This window comes from Ovis canadensis, chromosome 19 (genome assembly GCF_042477335.2).
Source record: "Ovis canadensis isolate MfBH-ARS-UI-01 breed Bighorn chromosome 19, ARS-UI_OviCan_v2, whole genome shotgun sequence".
NCBI classification, from domain to species: Eukaryota; Metazoa; Chordata; class Mammalia; order Artiodactyla; family Bovidae; genus Ovis; species Ovis canadensis.
The window spans coordinates 34,678,999-34,687,982 of NC_091263.1; positions in this window are offsets into that span (position 1 = coordinate 34,678,999).

Genomic DNA, 8,984 nt, shown 5'->3' on the forward strand with positions numbered 1-8,984 from the left:
TCATCTCTCTACTGCGATAGAGTGTATCTTTTGATAGCATCATATTAGATACTGTAGAAGAGAAATAAGATGAAGAGAAAAAGTAATGAAGGATTCCCTTGAATATGTACTCTAGTATTACTCTGGTGAATTGAAAAAGACTATAGGTGAAATAAACAATGACTACCTGATAAGTATTTTTTAAATTGTTATTAAAAAAAATAAAAGCATACCCTTTTATTTTGAATGTGGTGGTGGTGGCAGCTTAGTTGCTAAGTCATGTCCGACTATTTGCAACCCCACAGATTGTAGCCTGCCAGGCTCCCATGCTCACAGTATTACTCAGGCTAGAATAATGGAGCAGGTACCATTTCCTTCTCGAGGGGATCTTCCCAACTCAGGGATCAAACCTGTGTCTCCTGCATTGCAGCTGGAATATTTGCCACTGAGCCACTGAGGAAGCCTTTATTTCGATTAAAGGATTTAAAATATTCACATATTAAAGTTTTCAATTGTTCATGCTTATGTTAGTAATAAAAGATCCTTAGTGCAGCTTGACAATTCTGCTGATAGTTGAGGATGACAAAATAACTAAATGAAAATACTTCCCTTTTAATGATTACATTTTCTTTACAGTTCAAGAATATGGGTATGAGTGTGTATTTCATCTATCTGTCTGTCAAGAAAGATGGAGGAGGGCAGGTACAAATCTGTTGTTGTTCAGTCACTCAGTTGTGTCTGACTCTTTGTGACCCCATGGTCTGCAGCACACCAGGCTTCCCTGTCCTTCACCATCTCCTAGAGTTTGCTCAAATTCATGACCATTGAGTCAGTGATGCCATCCGACCATCTTGTCCATTATTATCCCTTTCTCCTTCTGTCTTTAATCTTTCCCAACATCAGGGTCTTTTCCAATGAGTTGGCTCTTAACATCAGGTGGCCACAGTATTGGAGTTTCAGCTTCAGCATCAGTCCTTCCAATGAATGTTCAGGACTAATTTCCTCTAGAATGGACTGGTTGGATGTCCTTGCAGTCCAAGGGACTCTCAAGAGTCTTCTCCAACACCACAGTTCAAAAGCATCAATTCTTCAGTGCTCAGCTTTCTGTATGGTCCTACTCTCACATCCATACATGACCAATGGAAAAACCATAGCTTTGACTAGACAGACCTTTGTTGGCAAAGTAACGTCTCTGCTTTTCAATACGCTATCCAGGTTGATCAGAGCTTTTCTTCCAAGGAGCAATTATTTTTTAATGTCATGACTGTAGGCACCATCTGCAGTGATTTGGGAGCCCAAGAAAATAAAGTCTGCCACTGTTTTCATTGTTGCCTCATCTACTTGTCATGAAGTAATGGGACCAGATGCCATGATCTCAGTTTTGTGAATGTTGAGTTTTAAGCCAGCTTTTTCACTCTCCTCTTTCACTTCCATCAAGAGGCTCTTTAGTTCCTCCTTGCTTTCTGTCATAAGGGTGGTGTCATCTGCATATCTGAGGTTATTGATATTTCTCCCAGCAATCTTAATTCCAGCTTGTGCTTCATCCAGACTGGCATTTCACATGATATACTCTGCAGAGAAGCTAAATAAACAGGGTAACAAAATACAGTCTTGACGTATTCCTTTGCCAATTTTGAATCAATACTCTACTTGAAAATTAAGCAGGTACTAATACCTTGTCTGTCTCATCATGTGAGAGAAACTACTTTCAATTAAATGAAATTATATTGAACAGATAAAATTTCTGAATACCAGTCAAACTGTAGGAAGAACAAGTATATAGGCTTAAAAGTTTGTTACAACTTAATGTTTCCAGTTACTTTTTGTAGTCAGAGTTCAAGATCATATATGTCGAATTAAAAATTCTTCATGTTAATATCTCTCTAGATGAATTTAGATGAAGAATATAATATAATCAAGTAATTAAATGTCCTTTCAGTTCTTTCCTGATTCTAAGCCTTTACTGTGATGTCAATATCATCATGAACAATTTGCTTGTATTATCTCCATTATAATAGATACAAATTTATAATATTCATTTTTATACTCATTTTATGAGCTCTTAAAACTATCTATTTTGTTAATATTAAACACTGTGAGCACTGGTTACAACAGTGAAGATATGGAAGCAACCAAAGGGCGCATCAACAGACAAATGGGTAAAGAATATGTGGTATGTGTATACATACATATATATGTATATGTATACATATTGATATATGTTATATATACATACATACATTGGAATATCACCTAACCATGAAAATGAATGAAATTCTGCCATTTGCAGCAATGTGGGTGGACTGAGAGAATAATATGCTTATAAGTGAAACAGGTGAGACAAAGATAAGTGCTGTGTAAAATTAATAACGTGTAGAATGTAAAAAAAATATTACAAATGAATGTATATGCAAAACAGAAACAGACTCATATTATAGAAAACAGATTTTTGATTACCAATGGCAAGAGGAAAGGGTGAGGGACATTTCAGGGGTATGGAATTAAGAGAAACAAACTACCATGTATAAAATAGGTAATCGATAAAGATAAGCACATCTTGAAATAACTTTTAATGGAGTATAACCAGTAAAAATACTGAACCACTATGCTGTAAAACTGAAATTAATATAATATAAATCAACTCTACTTCAATGGGCTTCCCAGGTGGCTTAATGGTAAAGAATCTTCCTGCCAATATAGGAGACATGGGTTTGATCTCTGGGTCAAGAAGATGCCTTAGAAAGGAAATGGCAACCCACTCCACTATTCTTGCTTGGAAAATTCCACGGACAAAGGAGCCTGGAGGTCTACAGTTCATGGGGTTGAAAAAAAAGAGTCAGACACAACTTAGTGATTAAAACAACAACAACATACTTTGATAAAAAATATTAAACACTGTCATTTAAAGAAATATATCCTTTGGAAGATTATATTTTAAAGTCTTCAAATAATAAAATATTTTGCATCTTCATAATTGTTATTCTTCTTATTCTCTAGATTATGACTTTCACATTGCCAACTTCATCTACTTGTGTTATATTACATATTGGGGAGTGAGGGGGAAGTCAGTTAAGAGATTTAGAACACAGTAAAGTAATGTTCAAAATTCTCCAAGCCAGGATTCAGCAATATGGGAACCGTGAACTTCCAGATGTTCAAGCTGGTTCTAGAAAAGGCAGAGGAACCAGAGATCAAATTGCCAACATCTGATGGATCATTGAAAAAGCAAGAGAGTTCTAGAAACACATCTATTTCTGCTTTATTGACTATGCCAAAGCCTTTGATTGTGTGGATCACAATAAACTGTGGAAAATTCTGAAAGAGATGGGAATACCAGACCACCTGATCTGCCTTTTGAGAAACCTATATGCAGGTCAGGAAGCAACATTTAGAACTGGACATGGAACAACAGACTGGTTCCAAAGAAAAGGAATATGTCAAGGCTGTATATTTTCACCTTGCTTATTTAATTTATATGCAGAGTACATCATGAGAAATGCTGGGCTGGAAGAAGCAAGAGCTGGAATCAAGATTGCCAGGAGAAATATCAATAACCTCAGATATGCAGATGACACCACCCTTATGGCAGAAAGTAAAGAGGAACTAAAAAGCCTCTTGATAAAAGTAAAAGACGAGAGTGACAAAGTTGGCTTAAAGCTCAACATTCAGAAGATGAAGATCATGGCATCCAGTCCCATCACTTCATGGGAAATAGATGGGGAAACAGTGGAAACAGTGTCAGACTTTATTTTGGGGGGTTCCAAAACCACTGCAGATGGTGCAGCCATGAAATTAAAAGATGCTTACTCCTTGGAAGGAAAGTTCTGACCAACCTAGACAGCATATTCAAAAACAGAGACATTTCTTTGCCAACAAAGGTCCATCTAGTCAAGGCTATGGTTTTTCCTGTGGTCATATACGGATGTGAGAGTTGGACTGTGAAGAAAGCTGAGTGCCGAAGAATTGATGCTTTTGAACTGTGGTGTTGGAGAAGACTCTTGAGAGTCCCTTGTGCAGCAAGGAGATCCAACTAGTCTATTCTAAAGGAGATCAGCCCTGGGTGATCTTTGGAAGGAATGATGCTAAAGCTGACACTCCAGTACTTTGGCCACCTCATGTGAAGAGTTGACTCATTGGAAAAGACTCTGATGCTGGGAGGGATTGGGGGCAGGAGGAAAAGTGGATGACAGAGGATGAGATGGCTGGATGGCATCACCAACTAGATGGACACGAGTTTGAGTGAACTCCAGGAGTTGGTGATGGACAAGGAGGCCTGGTGTACTGCGATTCATGGGGTCACAAAGAGTCAGACACGACTGAGCGATTGAACTGAACTGAAACATCATTTGAATGGCTTAAGTATAATGGCTTAAGTATTTGCACAGTCACAAAGTTTGAATATCATAACAGTATTAGTATTCAGTAAAAAAGCAAATAAAGTCAGCTCTTGTGCTTGAGTGAGTGAATAAAACATTCAACTCCCTGAAGGTATTCAAACAACAAGGTACTTTTTGATGACTTAATAATGTCCTTTTGCAAGGCAGGGTGGTAGCTGAGTCCTCAGAGAATGAAGGGAGTACATTAATTTAAAATCATGAGTAAACCCAATAAAAATCTTTTTTATTCCAATGAAATAATGGATATTAGTTGCTTCTGTCAGTATAAAATTGAATTGCGGGCTTCCCTGGTAGCTCAGTGATAAAGAATACACCTGGTAATGCAGGAGACATGGGTTCGATCCCTGGGCCAAGAGGATCCCACATGCAGCAGAGCAAATAAGCCCATTCACCACAACTATTAAAACTGTGACCTAGCGCCCTGGAGCTTCACCTACTGAGCCCATGTGCCACAGCTACTGAAGCCTGTGTGGTCTAGAGCCTGTGCTCTGCAACAAGGGAAGCCACCACGATGAGAAGCCCACATACTACAGAGAGTAGCCCTCGCTCACCAAAGCTAGAGAGAAGCCTGTATAGCAACAAAGACCCAGCACAGCCAAAAAGTAAATAAAAGAGCTGCATGAATGGACATGTTGATATAAAAATCGTACATCTGTCCTGTTTAGTTTGGGTAGTCATTTGGATGTATAAATTCCAATAAAATTTTCTGTAAATTTTAATTATTTAACGTGCTGTACTTAGTTGCTGAATCATGTCCAACTCTGCGATCTCATGGACTATAGCCTGCTAGGCTCCTTTGTTCATGGGAATTCTCCAGGCAAGAATAGCAGAGTGAGTTGCCCTGTCCTTCTCCAGGGCATCTTCCCAACCCAGGGACTGAACCCAGGTCTCTTGCATTGCAGGTGGATTCTTTACTGTCTGAGTCACCAGGGAAGCCCTAATTATTTAATAGGCACTAAAAAGTGTCACAAACTGTGAAATTTCTCCCAAAGAGTATATTTTAGCTTTTTAAAGAAAGTTTACAGCACAGAAGTGATATCACCAAACTGGCAGCATAAGTCTTTCATCAACAGAGGAATGGATGAGAGAAGATGTGGTATCTATATACAATGGAATATTACTCAGCCATAAAAGGAATGAAATTGAGTCATTTGAAGAGATGTGGATGGCCCCAGAGTGTCATACAGGGTGAGGTAAGTCAGAAGAAGGAAAGCAAATACTGTATGAATATACTAACACATATATGTGGAATCTAGAAAAATGGTATAGATGATCTTACTTGCAAAGCAGAAATAGAGACGCAGATATAGAGAATGAATATCTGTATACCAAAAGGGAATGAGGGGGATGGGAAGAATTGGGAAACTGGGATTGACATATATATATATATATATATATATATATATATATATATATATATATATAATACTGATATGTATATAAAATAAATAACTAATGAGAACTTTGAAACCCCTTGGACCAGTCAGGCTTCTCTGTCCAAGGAATTATCTAGGCAAGAATACTGGATTGGATAGCCATTCCCTTCTCCAGGGGATCTTCCCAACCCAGGGACTGAACCTGGGTCTTCTGCATTGCAGGCAGTTTCCTTACCATCTAAGTCACCAGGGAAGCCCCCTAAAAAATGGGAACATGCTCTACAATACAGGGAACTCTACTTAATGCACTATGGTGACCACAATGAAAAGGAGGTCCAAAACGGAGATATGTATATGTATGGGTAATTCATTTTCCTGTTCAACAGAAACTAATACAACATTGTAAAGCAACTATATTCCAATAAAAATTGGTGTAAAAATAAAATATATATGACATACATATATATGACACCAAATAGTCAAAATAGTCTTGAGAAAGAGCAAACTGGGAGGCATCATAGTTCCTTATTTCAACAGCATATCTTTATTATGATAAAGATATAGTAACCAAAAGAGTAGGGTACTGACACTAAAACAGACAAAATGTAAGAGCATTTAGAGCCTAGAAATAAGTCTAAGTCAACCAATATTTGACAAGGGGACTACAAATACTCAGTGGATAAAAGACAGCCACTGCAATAGATGGTGTTGGGAAAACTGGATATTCACATGTAAAAGAATGAAACTAGACCCCTATTATACCACTAACAAAACTTAATTCAAAATACATTAACAACTAATACGTAAGATATGAAATTCTTACAGAATAAAACATACAAAAATACCTACTCGACATGGTCCTTGGCAAAGCTTTTTTGGATATGACATCTAAACCACAAACTAATATAAATAAGCAAGTGGGATTACATCATACTGAAAAGTTTCTGTATAGCAAGAGAAAGAACGAGCAAAGTAAAAAAGACAGCCTATAGAATGGGGAAAAGTATTTGCAAACCATATATCTGATATTATATCCAAAATATACAATGAATGCATACAACTCAGCAGCATAAAACAAAAATAAAAACCCAAAACAATCCAATGTAAAAATGGGCAAAAGACCTGAAGAGAAGTTTCTTCAGGAAAGATATACAAGAGCCCAATAGGTACATGGAAAGATGTTTAATATCACTAGTTATTCAGTTCAGTTCAGTTCAGTCTCTCAGTCGTGCCCGACTCTTTGCGATCCCATGAATCACAGCATACCAGGCCTCCCTGTCCATCACCAACTCCCGGAGTTCACTCAGACTCACATCCATTAGGGAATGTAAATCAAAATCACAATGAGATATCATGTCACAACTATTAGAATGACTATTATAATAAAAGATAAAAAATAACAAGTGTTCGTAAGGATGTAGGGAAAAGGGAACCCTCATACACTGTTGATGAGATTGTATGCTTGTAGCCACTGTGGAAAACAGTATGGAGATTCCTCAAAAACTTCAAATAGAACTGTCATATGATCCAACAATTCCACTTTTGTGAATATATAAAAGAAATTAAAATATTGTTTTAAAAAACTCCATGTATATAGCAGCATTATTTACACTAGCCAAGATGTGAAGAACCTCCTTAGTGTCCATGGACAGAAAAGTGGAAAAAAGATGCTACGGCTATATGCACACAATGGAATGCTATTCAGCCATAAACAAAAGGAAATTCTGCCATTTGTGACAATATGAATAGATGTCATAGACATTATGGTAAGTGAAATAAGATAGACAAAGACAAAGATTATATAATCTCACCTAAATGTGGAAAGCAAATAAACAAAATTATATAAAAGTGAAACAGATTTCTGGTTACCAGATGCAGAGTTTGGGGTGGTGGAAAATGGAGGAAGATGGTCAAAAGGTACAAACTTCCAGTTATAAGGTAAATAAGTACTAGCAGTATAATATACAGCATGGTGAATACAGATAACTTCGCCGTATGATATAAATGAAAGCTGCTAACAGAGTAAATCCTAAGATTTCTCATCACAATTTCTTTCTTTTTTTTTTAACTTTTCTTCATGGGATGTACTTTATGATATGATGAATTCTAACTAAATTTATAGTGGTAATCATTTCACAATATAAGTCAAACCATTATGCAATATACCCTAATGCAATATAGCAATGCATGTCAATTATATCGTAATAAAGTTGGAAAAAAATAAAAAATATAGGCTAAAATATCAGTATCTTTGAAAAACAATAGTAATGCATTTTTAAACTACTGAGGTGTCCATTAACAATACTTTGAAATATGCATTATATTATCTTTTCAGCAAGGTCCTAAACTTCTCTAGTCTTAATATTTTCATCCTAATAGAATATTTCTTAATGTCTACCACATATATCAGTGTTATTAGACCATAAATTTAATATTCATTGAAATCAATAAGCTAAATGAAGACTGCTTATATAGCCACCATTTGCACCAAATTTTTTAGGACAGATGCAATTCCCTGAATATAGAAGCAAATTAGATTTAATCTGTATAACATCTGAGGCTCTGTCAAATAAACACATGACAAATTAGGAAAAATTGTGTGAATGTATTTTAAACCACACATCTTAATTTTAGGTTTAAAATGTATAATCACTGAAAGAACTTCTCATGTTAGTGAGACTTTCAATCTCAATGAAAATTCTTATGTTCTATAGCATATTCTGTCCCTTTGTATATAATACCTGCGTGCATGCTTAATCACTTCAGTCATGTCAGATTCTTTGCCACCCTTTGTCCAGGCAAGAATACTGCAGTGGGTTGCCATTTCCTCCAGGGGATCCTCCCGACCCAGGGATCAAACCTGTGTCTCATATGTCTCCTGCATAAGCAGGCGTAGTTCCTTACCACGAGTGCTCCTGGGAAGTCTGTGTATATAATACATTTTATTGTATTTTATATTACAAAAATATTTGTTTACATATATAAAATCTAGAAAAATACAGATAAGCTCCCAATAAAAGAAAAATAAGAAGCAAGTACAATTTCACCATTCACAGCATGTTTAGGCTTTGCTCGGTTTCTTTAACATTTAAGCATTTAATTTTGACCTGCTTTTCATTTCCTCTGTACCTAGATTTCAAACTGTCTGCATTCTACTGCTTTTATCTAACAATGTGATTTTTGTCATTTAGGTCTATTTTTTAAAATTTCTCCTGCTCTCACCTTCTTGAAC